The following is a 16,634-nucleotide window of genomic DNA, read 5'->3' as shown; positions in this document are numbered from 1 at the left end:
TTTGTCATTTTTCAAATTTTCATTATGGCAGTTTTTAAAAATACAGAAACTTGGCCCGGCATGGCGAGTCACGCCTGTAATCCCAGCACTTCGGGAGGCCAAGGCAGGTGGATTGATTGAGCCCAGGAATTCGAGACCAGCCTGGGCAAAATGGGGAAACCCCATCCCTACAAAAAATATAAAAATTAGCTGGGTTTGGTGGCACAAACCTGTAGTCCCAGCCACTCGAGAGACTGAGGTAGAAGGATTACCTGACCCAGGGAGGTTGAGGCTTCAGTGAGCCGTGATCGTGCCACTGCACTCCAGCCTGAGCAACAGAATGAGATCCTGTCTCAAAAAAAAAAAAAATACAGAAGCATTGAACATTAACAATGTATGGTCATACACCATAATGCTCATAATACCATCATATACTGAGGCTATTTCTCTTCCTTTGCCATCTTTATTGTCATCCATATTGTATTAACTTTTATCATCAAACCCGTTACCTGATGACTCACAAATAATCTGCAGATCCTCCGGAGTCACATCCACGCTGATTATTTACCGAATATTCCCAGCACAATTCTGTTTAGCTCTCCTTGTTAGAGTGGTGTCTTAAGGCCATACCCAGCTCTAATGAAGGCTGAGAAGGCCCCGAGTATTGTTGCCCAAAGTGAAGTTTGAGTTCTGTTAATAAGGGAAGCAAGAAAAATAGTTATAGGGTAGAAAATTACCAGTGTCTGACACATTCTTAAAGATGTTTTTACTAAACAAAAGGACCACCTACCCCAGAGATGAAATGCCACTATCTAAATCCCAGAGGTAACTGCCATTGGTTTTTCTTTTAAATGGCAATTTTCCCCCCAGTGCTTTGCATACAAATATCAGTAATATGTTGAGTCTCCTTTTTGGCTTCTTATAGTTTAACAATTCTAGGAATTTAATTTCAGGAGCATTCTTTAATGTATGAGTTTGTGGTCTCCATATAGTTGGCTTTGAGTACTGTACATCATCATTGCAAAACACATTTTGGTGTGTGTGTGTGTGTGTGTGTGTGTGTGTGTGTGTGTGTGTGTTGGAGATGGAGTCTCACTCTGTCACCCAGGCTGAAGTGCAGTGGCGTGACCTCAGCTCATTGCAACCTTCACCTCCCAAGTTCAAACGATTCTCCTGCCTCAACCTCCTGAGTAGCTGAGACTACAGGCACGTGCCACCACACCTGGCTAATTTTTGTATTTTTAGTAGAGATGGGGCTTTACCATGTTGGCCAGGCTAGTCTCGAATTCCTGACAGGTGATCCGCCTGCCTTGGCCTCCCAAAGTGCTGGGATTATAGGCATGAGCCACTGTGCCTGGCCAAAACATGTCTTATTAGTGGTATTTTAAGCTCTTTTTTAGGCCTACATATAAGAATGATCATTCATTTCCTTTTAAAACTAAAACTAAACCTTATGTTTATTGATTTTAAAACAGTCTGAAACCTACAGAAAAGTTGCAAGTCCACTACAAATCACTCTTTTATATTGAGCCATTTGGGAGTCAGTTGCCAACGTGATGCCCTATATGTGGGACATTCTCCAGCACAGTACAACAGTTAAAATTTATTTTTTAGGCTGGGAATAGTGACTCATGCCTCTAATCCCAGCACTTTGAGAGACCAAGGTGGAGGACCATTTGATGCGAGGAGTTCAAGACCAGCCTTGCCAATATGATGAAACCCCATCCCTACTAAAAATGCAAAAATTAGCTGGGCGTGGTGGTAAACACCTGTAATCCCAGCTACTCAGGAAGCTGAGGCAGGAGAATTGCTTGAACCTGGGAGGCAGAGGTTGCAGTGAGCCGAGATCACACCATTTCACTATAACCTGGGAGACAGAGCTAGAGTCTGTCTCAAAAAAGAAAAAAAAAAAAAAACAGAAACAAAGTAAAAATTGATTTTGTAATCCATTTAAATTGATTTAAATTTTAATCCATTTTTAATTATCAATTGACTTTGATAATCAATAATATCTAATCCTGAAATCCCATCATTTGATCAATTATCCCGGTAACATTCCTTATAGCAAAAATAATGGATCCACTTTAGAATACGTGTTGCATTTAATTGTCACATGTCTTTGGTGCCCTTTCTCTGAAACATTTCCTCAGCTTTTCTTTTATTTCCATGACGTCAGTACTTGTGAAGATTACAGCTAGTTATTGTGGAATATCACTCAGTTTCAACGTGTTTGGTTTTAGCAGGAACATCACCAAACCGATGATACTCATCACTTTACGTTCTTACTGCATCTCATCAGCTGATGCTCAATTTTAATTCCTTCTGTTACTCATGACGTTCACTTTAATCACTTGATTAAAATGGTATCTGCCAGGCTTCTCCACAATGAAGTTACTATTTTGTCCATATGTAATTAGTAAGTATCTTGTGTGGAGATAAATCTAGATAAATATTCAATTCATCGTCAAACTTCCATTTTATTGTTTTATTTCTATTAGGCTCATGGTTTCCTATTTTGTTAAATGGATTATAACCTGTTACTATTATTATTTATTTATTTTGATGCTTAAATTGCTCCCATATTTGGCTAATGGTAGTCCCTTTAAATTGGTGTCTGTGTCATTTCGTCCCATCATTCCTTGATTATTTACCTTTTTTCTTGCATAAAAAAGTGTTCTGGCTCATCTTATAACTTTCCTGACCCAGTATTGGAATCACGTATTTCTCCAAAGGGTAAAGTTGCTAAATAAAATACAGGATAGTCAGTTAAATTTGAATTTCAGGTAAATATATATTGCATGTATGTCCCATGCAATAATATCTTCTTTGCTAAATATTTACTGTATTTTCATTTGCCAAATCTGGCACCCTACCAAGGAGCCCTGATTCCTTTAAGTGGTGAATGGTATTTAGATGCCACAATCTGGCCAGGAGTGATGGCTCACACCTGTAATTCCAACACTTTGGGAGGCCAAGGCAGATGGATTGCTTGAGCCCAGGAGTTCGAGACCAGCCTGAACAACATGGCAAAACCCTGTCTCTACAAAAAATACAGCGATCAGCTGGGCGTGGTGGCATGTGCCTACAGTCCCAGCTACTCAGAAGACTGAGGTTGGTAGAACACCTAAGCCCAGAAGACGGAAGCTGCAGTAAGCCATGATCGTGCCACTGCACTCCAGTCTAGGTGATGAGAGTGAGACTCTATCACAAAAAAAAAAAAAGAAAACAACAACCACCAGAGCAGGTCTGCTGATTCCAGTTTTGTTTCACAGTTCTTAGGCTGTCTCAGTGGACAGTACTAGGGAACACACACACACTCACATACACATTTACCTCTGTACATGTCAACATTGACATTGGTGTCATATGGATACAGAAACATTGCATTCCATGAGTTCACACCGATATTCTAATTCTAATTCAATACCTCAGGGATTATTCCAACTTTCTCCCTTTCCATATTTATCAATCCTTTCAAAGTGAGAAACTGGACTCCCATGAACCTTAATATATTTATTTGTTTGATCCATCCCCTGGTACATTAACCAAACTTGCATTGCTGCCACTGCTCCCTCCCCAGTGTCGCTTCCTCCTCAGTCTGTGCCCTGACCCTTGTGCCAGGCCATCCCCACATGTAGACACCCCCTTCACTCGACTTGTGCTCTGGTAGCTCACCCAGGCCACCCCACGGTATGGATGCCCTCTTCACCTTGCTTGGGATCTGGTACCCTCGGTCAGGTCACCCTACTGCATGGATCTCTCCTCCCCCTGCTCAGGCTCTGCCACCGTACAGCAGTCTATCCTCCACTCATAAACCCTCCTTGTCCTGCTATGGAACTTACACCACCAAGATCCTTCCCCAGTGGGATATCCCTCAATTTCAGTGTGTTTGTATTTAGCAGGAACATCACTAGAGTGATGCCATGGACACCCTCCTTATCTCACTCTAAGCACAAAAGTCTTATATAAGTCACACTTAAGTTTGAACTATTATATTACTCTTATTGCTAATAATGCCAACTGAGGTTTTTGGTGTAAAAGAAAGTTTGGCAGAGGCAACTGGAAAAATGTTATCCAATGATACTCTTATTCATTTAAATTGAGTTGATACTAACCAATATTTATTGACTAATAATAAAAACTCAAGAGAAGTTAAAATATTAAATGTAAACTCTTGGCTGTAAACCTGTGTTTCCACTTCCTCCTAAACCCCCCTAAGATAACAGTAAAGGAATGGAAATGATACAAAAAAAAAAAAAAAAATACAAAGAGAACAGAAGAGGCGATGGCAGCAAAAAAGAATTGTCAGGAAATTCTAGAAGATAGAAAGTACTTGGACAAGGAATGACTGACTTAGAGAAAAAGAAGCTAAAACCTATACTCCTGCACCAGTATCCAGACTGTCAGGCTAATCCTTGATGCAGAACCCCAGAAAATGTCAGAAATTGAAGTCACTAATTGCCTCTCAAAACACAGGGTAAAGCAGAAAGCAGGCTTTCTCTTAAGCATGAATGGGCAACCAAGGATGACCACATGTTTGAGGAAAGTCTAATATAAAAGTTAAAAAGAAAATTAACCTAGAGAAAACTGAGACAAAATGGAAGTAAAAGTTATCAATATTGTGATAAAAGTATATTAAAATGAAGGGGGGGATGGTGGGGGTATGCATGAGTTTTAAGATCATTAAAGACTCATCTTTAATTGTAGGAAATTAGTAGATGATGTCTTGATTTCAAAAATTATGACACATATGTAGAAGCATGTTAGATGCAAATACTAAAGGATAAAACACCTAAAAGAGTGGGAAATGGTTGCTCTGAGGAAGCCATAGCAAATGAGGAGAAAGACAAGTGATACTTAGTTTTCTTTGCTATAAGAAACTCTTGTTTTCCCCTATATTACTTTGATAAAACTAATTTAATTTTAAAAATTAAGTTTATACAGATTGATGTGTCTTAATATAGCACAGTTAGATAAGAAGCAGACTGAAGTGGAAACAACCAGAATTTGGCACCCAGATTCAAGTACCAATTCTGCCCATTTACTGTTCATGTAACTGTACAACAACCCTTGAGATTCAGTTTACACATTTGTAAATTGGGAATAATTATACTTGCCCCACTGTATTAGCTTGCCAGGGCTGCTGTAACAAAATGCCATGGGCTAAGTGGTTTAAAACAACAGAAATTTATTGTCTTACAGTTCTGGAGGCTGGAAGTCCAAGATCAAGGTGTTGGCAGGTTTGGTTTCTCTGAGGTCTGTCTCCTTGGCTAGGAGATGTGCACCTTCTCCCTGTCTTGAAATGGCCCTTAGTGTATATGTGTGTGCATTCCTGTTTCTTCCCCTTGTAAAGGTATCAATCATCTTGGATTAGCCCCATCCCATGGCCTCATTTTAACTTAGTCACCTCTTTACAGACCTTATCGCTATATACATTCACATTTTGAACTACTGGGGGTTAGCACTTCAACATATTAATTTTAGGAGAATTCAATTCAGCCCCTAATACCCACCTATTACATTCACTCATTTGCTTAGATTTGTCTCCTTCCATGTTCCAACCTGTGCTAGGCACTGAGGATTGAAATTGAGAATCAGATGAGATAATGACATTTTGAAAACTAACTTAAAATACAAAAAGAAAAAGAAAAAATCCCACACATTAAAGTATAGCCCACCCATATAATGCTTTGCTTGCAGGAAATCATTAAATTGAATGAAGTGAAATGACAAAAATGAAAGCTTTCTAAAAGGGGAAAAAATGGGAAGCATGGACAAAGTTATAGAATAGCAACTATTATTTTTAAGCACCTGATAGGTGCCAGGCACTGACTATAAAACTTATGTAAATGGTCTCATTTAATCCTTACTATGACCCTGCTGGGTAGCTGGCTACCAAAATCATTTTACTGGTGAGAAACATATTACTAAGAGACTGTAACATCTCGGAGGTTATACCGCCTTGTGGCTTGAATTTGGATCTACTTAATGCCAAAGGAACTCATGTTCCTTTTACTACTCTCTACTGTGAGTCACAAACATAGAGAACTATGGTTAGGCTCTATTTCTTTGCATTATTTTTTGTTAAATATTACATATGTTCAAAAAACCGTTATTCATGTGTACGGAGAATAATAATAAAATGAACACCTATGTACTCACCAGCTGGCTTGAGAAAGAGAATATTGCCAATACCTTAGCAGTCCCTGCATACATCTCTCTAGCCCCATTTTCTTCCTTTTTTTCCCAGAAGTAACTATTATTCTAGTTTTGTGCTTACCCACCTGTGATACACACACACACACACACACAGACACACACACAAATTTTCATTTTCCATGTTTTTTTTCCACAAATAAGACTTTTTATTTGCCATTTTAAACGTCTGAGCATTAAACAGATTCTTGGACTGGTGGTTCATATCCATCAGCTCATTCAACTTTAGCACCTGTCTATTCTCCAGTAGCTTTTCCAGAACTGCTACCTTTGCCATGAAGCTCCATGAGATGTCCCAATTCAAACCTGGTCTTCTTCAGCATTTTTACTTTTCTAACGAAGACATCATTGAGAGAATAAATAGATTGGTAAGCCTTATCTATGTCTTTTCCAATGCTGTCTGGAATCAGTTTATTGACCACTTCTTTCAAGTCATTTGTCTGTACCTCTCGAGTCATGATTTCCATCGTCTTCTTCCAGATTTGGCAGACCTGTTGGTGCTGAATGCAAGAGGTCTTCCGGATCTGATTGTTACGTTTTCTAATAAAAGCAACACAGAATAGACAAAGCAAGTAACTATCGGTAGTCTTGACATCAACATGAGCTTCAATCATGTCTGCCATTTTTTGACCATGGAACACATTCTGCCACAGGTAAGATCCATGCCATGGAAGTTAGGCAGTTTTTTCCCTGAATATCTTTAGTAATCAGCTTGAAGTTTCTCTTTTTTTTTTTTTTTTTTTTTTTTTTTTTGAGACGGAGTCTCGCTCTGTCGCCCAAGCTGGAGTGCAGTGGCCAGATCTCGGCTCACTGCAAGCTCCGCCTCCCGGGTTCACGCCATTCTCCTGCCTCAGCCTCCCGAATAGCTGGGACTACAGGCGCCTGCCACCTCGCCCGGCTAGTTTTTTGTATTTTTTAGTAGAGACGGGGTTTCACTGTGTTAGCCAGGATGGTCTCGATCTCCTGACCTCGTGATCCACCCGTGTCGGCCTCCCAAAGTGCTGGGATTACAGGCTTGAGCCACTGCACCTGGCCCAGCTTGAAGTTTCTAAATGCAACTTCATAATTTTGCAGATCAGCAAGACTCACTTCAAACACACAACCTTTGAGGCCATCTGATGCAATTTTGGTTCCTTCAGTCCTGGTGACTAGTGTCTCTCCAATATTTCTTATATTGAACATAGCAGGTGCTTTCACATCCTACCAGTCTTTCTTAGAAAATAGATCAACTAGGCTGGGCATGGTGGCTCACGCCTGCAATCCCAGCACTTTGGGAGGCCAAGGTGGGTGGATCACGAGGTCAAGAGATCGAGACCATCCAGGCCAACATGGTGAAACCCCATCTCTACTAAAAATACAAAAAGTAGCTGGGCATGGTGGCGCTTGCCTGTAGTCCCAGCTACTCGGGAGGCTGAGGCAGGAGAATCACTTGAATCCAGGGGGCGGATGTTGCAGTGAGCCAAGATCACACCACTGCACTCCAGCCTGGTGACAGAGCAAGACTCCATCTCAAAAATTAAAAAAAAAAAAAGAAAATAGATCAACCACTTTCTTCTTGGTTCCCCTTTTGCTGCCTTTTGTGAGGCACTTGTTCTTGCTGCTCAGAGAGCCAAAAGGCATTTTGCATGTTTTTAAAATCTAAATGATTCATGTGTTATTCTGGGACTCACTTGTTTCCTACTCAATATTAGGTTCCTAACTTATTCAGGCTGATACACGTAACCATCATTATATCCCCAGGGCCTCTGATGGTCTAGTACCACCGACCTAGCCTCCAGAATTCTGTTATTCCAATTTACTCTGGTACATTTCTTACCGTCAATCTTGATCTAGAGGACAAGCAGTTCTGAGCTTCTCAGAATATATTAGCATATTGTTTATCACTTTAATAAGGGAGTGTCCTCTAGGACCTCCCAAGAAACATTGTTGGCTGGTGGGCTCTCTGGCATTACATAGTAAATGCATTCTTGGCCAGGTGCAGTGGGTCACACCTGTAATCCCAGTACTTTGGGAGGCTGAGGTGGGCAGATCGCTTGAGCCCAGAAGTTCAAGACCAGCCTGAGCAACATGGAAAAACACCATTGCTACAAAAAATACAAAACTTAGCTGGGCATGGTAGTGCATGCCTGTAGTTCCAACTACTCAGAGGGCTGAGGTGGGAGGATCGCTTGAGCCCAGGAAGTTGAGTCTGCGGAGAACTGAGATTGTGCCACTGCACTCCAGCCTGGATGACAGAGTGAAACCCTGTCTCAAAAAAAAAAAAAAAAAATGCATCCTTACTTCTACTCTCTTTGAACTTGCTGACCTCTTCTTCATCTCTCTTCTAAGAGGTTCCAGCATCTCCATCTTATCATTATTTTCAAGTTTCAAGGAGCTATTTCTGCAATGTATTAGGTAGAGTTCTAGGCATTCTACCAGGAGAGTGAGTCCCATGTCACTGAATAATACACCTGTATTAACAAACTGTCCCCTAGTCAGTCTTATATTCTGCCCTCCCTGATTTGGCACCTTTAAGATTCATTTCCAGGCAAGTTCTCCCACTTCCTGCTAGTACATATTTGCCAGGTTTTGCAGCGTTTTTGGTGAATAACCCCTTTCTTCATATAACAGTATTTCCTTGCTCGACTCATAATAAGATTTCTCACTATTGGTCTAGAAGCAATGAAGAGAGGTAGGGATGGATCTTAGAAACAAGCATTGTCCTGCAAGGCATTTGCCCTTGCTACATGAGACCTTGGCATAGTCTCTGAGCAATAGAAGTCTGATTTCTCCTAGCAAGGAGAAAGTTTCCAGAGTATTCTCACTCTGAGTTTTAAGAGGAATCTGGGGTTTTAAGGTCCTCGAGCCCATCCACCCAAATATCTCCATCGGAACTCTCAGGGTCCCTCTCCTTCTTTTTCAGGTCCCTTACTTTAGCATTAGAAATTTGGGGGCTGGGCACAGTGGCTCACACCTGTAATGCCAACACTTTAGGAGGCTGAGGTGGGTGGATTGCTTGAGCCAGGAGTTGGAGACTAGCTTGGCAACATGGTGAAACCTCGTCTCTATGAAAAAAAAAAAATTAGCTGAGCATGGTGGTGCATGCCTATAGTTCCATTTACCTGGAGGGCTGAGGTGAGAGTAGATAGATCACTTGAGCCCAGGAGGTTGAGGCTGCAGTGAGGCGTGTTGGCACCACTGCACTCCAGCCTAGGTGGCAAAGTTAGACCAAGAAAGAAAGAAAGAGAGAGAGAGAGAGAGAGAGAGGGAAGGAAGGAAGGAAGGAAGGAAGGAAGGAAGGAAGGAAGGAAGGAAGGAAGGAAGGAAGGAAGGAGAGAGAGAAAGAAAGAAAGAAAGAAAGAAAGAAAGAAAGAAAGAAAGAAAGAAAGAAAGAAAGAAAGAAAGAAAGAAAGAGAGAGAGAAAGTTAGTTGGTTGGTGGACTGTGAAGCCAGCCTCCTTTTTAGCTCTGTTGTATTTAAGATCAAACTTGGGGTCTTATTCTTCAGCTCATTATACCCTCTGTCTACAGATGAGACTCCCTTTAAGTGATGCCATGAAAGATTTCTGGCTTTTAACCCGTGCTCTAAGTCAATGATTACCTCACCTGAGCCTGCTATTTCCTCCTTTGTGGCTTCTCTAGCAGTTAACAACAACCAACCAGCTCCACAGTTCTCATAATTATCATTGTCCCTGTATCTTTCAGTTCAAGAGCTACTCTATTAGCCAGTGCATTTCCCGCGCCACCTACACACTACCCCAGTTAATCACAGGCAAGACTCGTAGTAATAGTGATGCTATAGCACTCCAGAGATGATCACTGCCCCACTTACTAACAATGATGGGATTTCTGTTGACCTGCTCTCTGTTGGCCAGCAAGTAATCCAATGCTAGACTCTCATTCTGAGGGTCTCCTGCCTTGGGCCACTGCTAAGATTTACTGACTTAGGCTAGGTTCCTCCAAAACTAAGGATTTGAGTACAAGTGGTAAGTTTGAAGTGTAAAATGTACCAGGAAGAACTAGTAGAGAAGTGGAGACATGAGCTAGCAAAGGAAAGAGGCCAGCAGAATATTTAATTGCCAGGTTACCCACTGAGAACAACTGGGGCTCAATCCCACCAAAAACCTCTGGGAGATGTGGAATACACATCAAAATTTTCCCACCCAGGGAGTGCAGGAAAGTTGGGGTATTTGTCTTTCAACTCCCATTTGCCCTTGAGTAAGGGCTGTTCCCCCAGCATGGACCTGCCCCATAGACAGAGAGAAGCCTTTGGGCCACAGGCAGAAAGTCACAGGTGCTTTCAATAACACTAGCTTTTACTAGATAGCCCCAAGGGATCTGGGGGATGTGGGCAGGGCACTGATGGCTGTCAGCTATACATGTTCCAATGACTTCCTGTCTAAAATAGCTTTGTCACCCTTCCTTATCATTACCCTTCCTCTTCAGCTGCTTTCTTTTACTTCTACCTGACATTCTATTCTATTTCTATTTCTTTTGTCTTTCTTTCTTTCTCTCTCTCTCCTCTTTTTTTTTTTTTTTTTTTTTGGAGGCAGGTCTGGCTCTGTTGCCCAGGCTGGAGGCTAGAGTGCAGTGCAATAGTGTGATCTTGGCTCACTGCAACCTCTGCTTCCTGAGCTCAAGCAATCTTCCCACCTCAGCCTCCTGAGTAGCTGGAACCACAGGTACACACCACCATGCCTAGCTAATTTTTTGTATTTTTGGTAGAGACAAGGTTTCACCATATTGCCTAGGCTGGTCTCAAACTCCTGATCTCAAGTGATCCACCTGCCTTGGCCTTCCAAAGTGCTGGGATTATAGGCGTGAGCCACCGTGCCTAGCCACTATTTATATTTATTTTCTTATCTGTCTCTCCACTCCCACTAGAATATAGGCCAGGGACTTCATCTGATTTATTCACCACTATATACATCCTTATACCCAGAACAGTGCCTAAGACATAGTATGTACACAAAAAATTTCAGAACGAATGAGTGAATGAAAAAAAGTGATACTTGCAATATAGTTTGAAAACAGCCTCTGTGACTAGGAAGTTAGGAAAGAGAAGGAAATTATTAGGGTTTGAGAAGAGAGGTTAATTGAGTGGAGCCATAAGAAGCGAATATGAATTTGCCAAGGGAATCAAACATGAAAAAGTTGTTCCTTTCAAAAACTTTTCGGTTTCAATTGACTAAGAAGAAAACAGCTAATGCATTGAGAAGAAGTAAAAGAATTTTTAAAATCAATCCACTTTTAAAAAACAAACAAACAAACAACGGAATAATCAGTTTAGCCAAGGATTACCAATGGAAGCTAAAACTGTTAGGAAAAGGTTAATGCCAAACAAGATATTCACTTGTGGTTAAAGTACAGCACACAGATTGCTTGCTAATTGCTAAGGAAAAAATACACCTTCATAGAAGAGAGATCTAGCAATCACCACCTTAAACATACGATCAAATTTAGCATCACACAGTGAAACAGCCTATTTACCTCCTCGTGTGATACAATATGAAGGACCCAGCATGATTTAGGAAATATTCTTGCCAAAAATAAATCAAGCCTTCAGGCCTAACTTCCAAAACATAGAGGTGTAAGTTAAACATCATCACAAGGAAATAATTGGACAAATCATTTTTGTCAGGATTTTTTCACTTAGCAGTATTATTTTGAGTTGTTTTTTTTCCCTCCTGTATCAACGGGGTGTTTGTTTGTTTGTTTGTTTGTTTGTTTTTCATTGCTGAGTTCCATTGTGTGGGTATACCCCAATTTGTTTATCTGTTCACCTGTTAATGGATATTCGAGTTGTTTCCAGTTTGGGGATATTACAAATAAAGCTACTAGGAACATTTGTAGACTCATGTTTCTTTCAACTTTTGCTTTCGTTTCTCTTGAGTGAAAAACCTAAGGGTTGAATGGCTGCATAAGTATTCATAGACAGTTACATCTGGCAGGTATGTGTGTAATTTTTAAAGAAATGGTTCAACTGTTTTTCAAAGTATCATTTTACATGCCCACCAGCAGTACATGAGAAATCCACATTCTCATCAATGCTTAGTTTGGTCAGTCTTTTTACTATTATCCATTCTATCAGGTGTGTGATGGTATCTCCCTGTGGTTTTAATTTGCATTTTAATTTTATGAAGCCCAACTGATTGATTTTCTTTCTTTTATAGTCCAAGCTTTTTGGTTATATTTAAGAAATCTTTGCCAAACTCATAGTCACTAAGATTTTCCTTCTGTTTTCTTCTAGAAATTTAACAGGTTTTTTTTGTTTGTTTGTTTTGAGACAGTCTTGCTCTGTCGCCCACGCTGGAGTGCCGTGGCACGATGTCGGCTCACTGCAACCTCCGCCTCCCAAGTTCAAGGGATTCTCCTGCCTCAGTCTCATGAGTAGCTGGGATTACAGACACGAGCCACCATGCCCAGCTAATTTTTTGTATTTTTAGCTTTTGCATGTAGGCCCTATGATCAAATTTAAGTTACTTTTTGTATATGATGTGAGGTCAAAGTCAATATTTATTATTACTTTTATTTAGAGTATATGCTTATTCTAAATCAGGTGTGAAGTGCTGAGATTGAATATATAGAAGATACCAGTGAGAAGGTAGACACTGGTAGGAAAAGGACTTGGTGATTGACTACAGCCTACATTTTCCAGGACAGTCTTGATTTTTAATTTTCTGTCCTATTTTCCTCCCAACTTTTATTATTAAATAGTTCAAACATACAGAGAAGTTGAACTAGTCCTACTACGTAGAAAACCCATATTCCTATTATATAGATTCAACAGTTGTTAAAGTGTTTCCATATTGCTTTATTTAGATATTTTTTGGAACCATTTAAACATAAATTATATAAACTGTGACACTTTACCCCTAAATGCTTCAAAATGCAACATTAGGCTAGGCTTCTACATAAAAAGTAATACAATTTTTACACCCAAGGAAATTAACAATGATTCCTTATTGTCACTTTGTATTCAATCCTATTCAAATTTTCCCTAGTAGTGTCAACAGTGTTTTCAAACCAGCATTCAATCAAGTTGCACCCATTGCATTTGCTTTGTTTCTTTTATTTATTTAGTCTTTTAATCTGGAATATTCCTTCACCTTTTGAAAAAAGAAGCATCTTATAGACTATAGTATACACAGTACATATTGCATAATTCCATATATATAACATTTTGGAAAATGTCCCTGGTGCTCTTTCCAGGGCTGGGGCCAGTGGGAGGCAAGTGAGGCACTTACTTGAGTTGCAAATTTTAAGGGGATGCCAAATAACTCAGTAACCCAGTATTTTCAAATCAGTATCTAATCAAGTGTCACTCATTGCATTTAGTTGTCTCTTTAGACCCATTTCATCTAGAACATTCCCCCACCTTTATAAAATGTATCTTGCAAAACGGTACCATATTTAGTACATACTGAATAACTCCATTTTCTTTTCTTTTTTTTTTTTTTTTTTTAAGAATCGATACCCAAGACCATCCTTTATTGTAGTATTAGTTCATGGTAACTGCATGAAAAAACATTTCAGGAAGAATTTACAATTTCCAGCTTAAAGAACTTGCCCACCAACATAATCAATTTATGAAAGTCAATTCATTAAAAGGTACAGCACCTCCTGTTGGGCAGGATGGCAAGGGACAAAGCTACAACGTGGCCTGTGCCTTTGGAAGCTGAGGCAGGAGGACCATCTAAGCCCAGGAGCTTGAGACCAGCCTGGGCAACAGTGAATCCGTCTCAACAACAACAAAAAATTTTAGCCAGGTGTGCTGTGAGCTGTAGTCCCAGCTACAAGGCGGGAGGATTGCTTAGGCCTGGGTGATTGAGGCTGCAATGAGCTGTGATTGTGCCACCACATTCCAGCCTGGGCAACATAGCAAGACTGTCTCAAAAAAAAAAAAAAAAAAAAAAACCCAAAAAAACTCAAGAATGTAATGAATGATACCCAATGTGCCTTTTCTAGAAAAAGTTGCCAAATATATCTCTTGGATCTGCTGAGCACGTCCTCTGATACACAAAGCAAGCATGTTTCTACACCCAATGTTGATGCCGGTTAAAGTTTTCATAATCCAAACTGACGGCAGCTACCTGGTCCTTGGGATTGACATCCTCTGGGAATATAACCTTCTCTTGGGCTAAGATGCTGCCGCCAGCTCTAAAACGGCACTCTGTTCTCAAAACCTCGTGGCAGGCTCCTTGCTCCATTTTCTAGTTGTATATGATATAATATTTTAAATAAATGTTTTAACAAATCAAGATTGATCTATAGTGACAGAAAGCAGATCAATGGTTATCTGGAAAAGAGGCAGAGTGGGGAAAGGAAGGAAAAGTGGATTGCTCTGAGGAAATTTTTGGGGTGATATGTGCATTATTTGATTGTGATGATGGTTCCACAGTTGTATACATACACCAGAACTACTAAGTTGTACATTTTTAATATGTGCAATTTACTGTATATCAATTATAATTCAATACTCTAAAAAGCTGGAGGGGACAGAATGTACTTGCTTCTAAATTTCTGATATCCTACTTCCACTTACAGCACTTTACAAGGGATTTGAAGCAGCATCTATCTTAAACAATAGCAACAATACACGTTAAGATTTAAACTACATTTTATGAAAGTGCCTGAAAACAATTTCGGAAAACATTTTAAAATGCATTTTCATTTAAAATCAAAAGAAAAAAATTTCAGTGGCTGCACATTAATTGCCTGCTGAATTAAAGAGGGAGCTCACAGAAGGGTCTAAACCTTTCTTTTTCGCCTTTTCTCCCATTACTACCTTATGTACACCCCATCCCAGATTGACGGAAGCCTGTACCGCTGATGCCCTTGTCCATGTTCTTTCTGCTTGAGAGGCCCTCTTTCCACATGGGCCTCGTTCTCCCGTCAGCCATCTCCGACAGGTAGAAATCCTACTCATCCTGTAAAACTTCTTCTGGAAGCTTTGCTGATTACTCTCACCCTAACCAGATGTGTGTTCATTCCCATAGGCACCTCCACCCATAGTTCATCCTGCCCCTGGTGCTCTTTCCAGGGCTGGGGCCAGCGGGAGGCAAGTGAGGCACTTACGTGAGTTGCAAACTTTAAGGGGATGCCAAATAACTCAGTAGCCCAGTATTTTCAAATCAGTATCTAATCAAGTTTCACTCATTGCATTTAGTTGTCTCTTTAGACCCTTTTCATCTAGAACATTCCCCCACTTTTATAAAATGTATCTTGCAGAACGGTACCATATTTAGTACATATTGAATAACTCCATTTTCTAATTGTATATAATATAATATTTTAAATAAATGTTTTAACAAATCAAGATAATGCAAAAAATTGATGTTAAACAAAATATCAGAATTTAAAATAAAGACAGGATCAGTATTACTGACTCTTCCTGAGCCTTGGGCTCCAACATGGCTCCAGCCAGCACTGGCTCCTTTACAAACTGCTGGAATACAAGGACTCACTCATCTTGTATGCCCTGCCACACCTGTCCTGGCAAGTCACAGGCACCCATTCGTCCGACAACAATTTTCTGCTCCTTCCATGTATTACTTCCCTCATTAAAAGAAGCAAATAAAACAGCAGCAGTGATTAAGTCATCTAAGGATAGATTCATGAAAAAAAAATACATAGCAGGCTTGTATTCAAAGAAAATAAGAATTATCTCTAAAACAAAGTATTTCAGCTATATCCTACAAGTGAAGATAGACCACAAGGGGAAAAAGCTATTATTCTAAATATTTCTCATTTAAAAATACTCTTTTTTATTACCTTTATTACCAATAATAATCAGCCTGAATAACTGAAATCATCACACCCCCTTCTTATCTTTGGTATAGAAATTTTTTTGGTTATAAACAGAGGCACAATTCTTGATATAAAATTTAATATATTACATATAGCCCCATTTCCAAATTTTCTTATCTTTCAGTTATAGATTTCTTTCTTGCAGCCTGGATGAAAAGAATTTTCTGTTTGTGGGCATTCACATTCTTTGTGATTTAATAACCATTTTGATAGTCCTTTTTTGTAGGCCTAAGATTTTAAAATAAAATCTAGGGAAAGATTCAATGACAAATACGGTATCTCAGTATCACCATTGTGTTCCTGCATTAATCAGAGATTTAATTATTTAATTCATTTCTTCAAGTATCATGATATCATCCTGTGTAGTCTATTTTCTAATCTGGCTAAAACTGGTTTGGTTCTCATGACTCTGTAATACACGGATAGTACAGAAAACCTCAGTGCTTAAAGGGGAAACAAAACTAAAATAACTTACTGATTTGCTGTATATTTTCATTTTCTTAGAACTATTGTTTCTAATGTTATATGTACAATTAAACTGCTTTGTTTGGTAATATATTCAATTTTTAGCATTATCTAGTCTTATCAGGAGATAAACACAGCAGAATTCAAATGGCTTAAGTACTCCCTGTGTAAAAGGATAAATTCTTG

The 16,634-nt window shown here is 39.6% G+C and overlaps 1 pseudogene; it reads right to left on the bottom strand.

The window, feature by feature from the left end:
- Positions 1-6,371: 6,371 nt before the first annotated feature.
- On the bottom strand, positions 6,372-14,383 carry LOC111551905 (annotated as a pseudogene).
- Positions 14,384-16,634: the final 2,251 nt, after the last annotated feature.

Source organism: Piliocolobus tephrosceles, chromosome 3 (assembly GCF_002776525.5).
Source record: "Piliocolobus tephrosceles isolate RC106 chromosome 3, ASM277652v3, whole genome shotgun sequence".
NCBI lineage: Eukaryota > Metazoa > Chordata > Mammalia > Primates > Cercopithecidae > Piliocolobus > Piliocolobus tephrosceles.
Note: the sequence above shows the minus strand (reverse complement) of the source record. Positions and strands in the feature narration are given on the sequence as shown.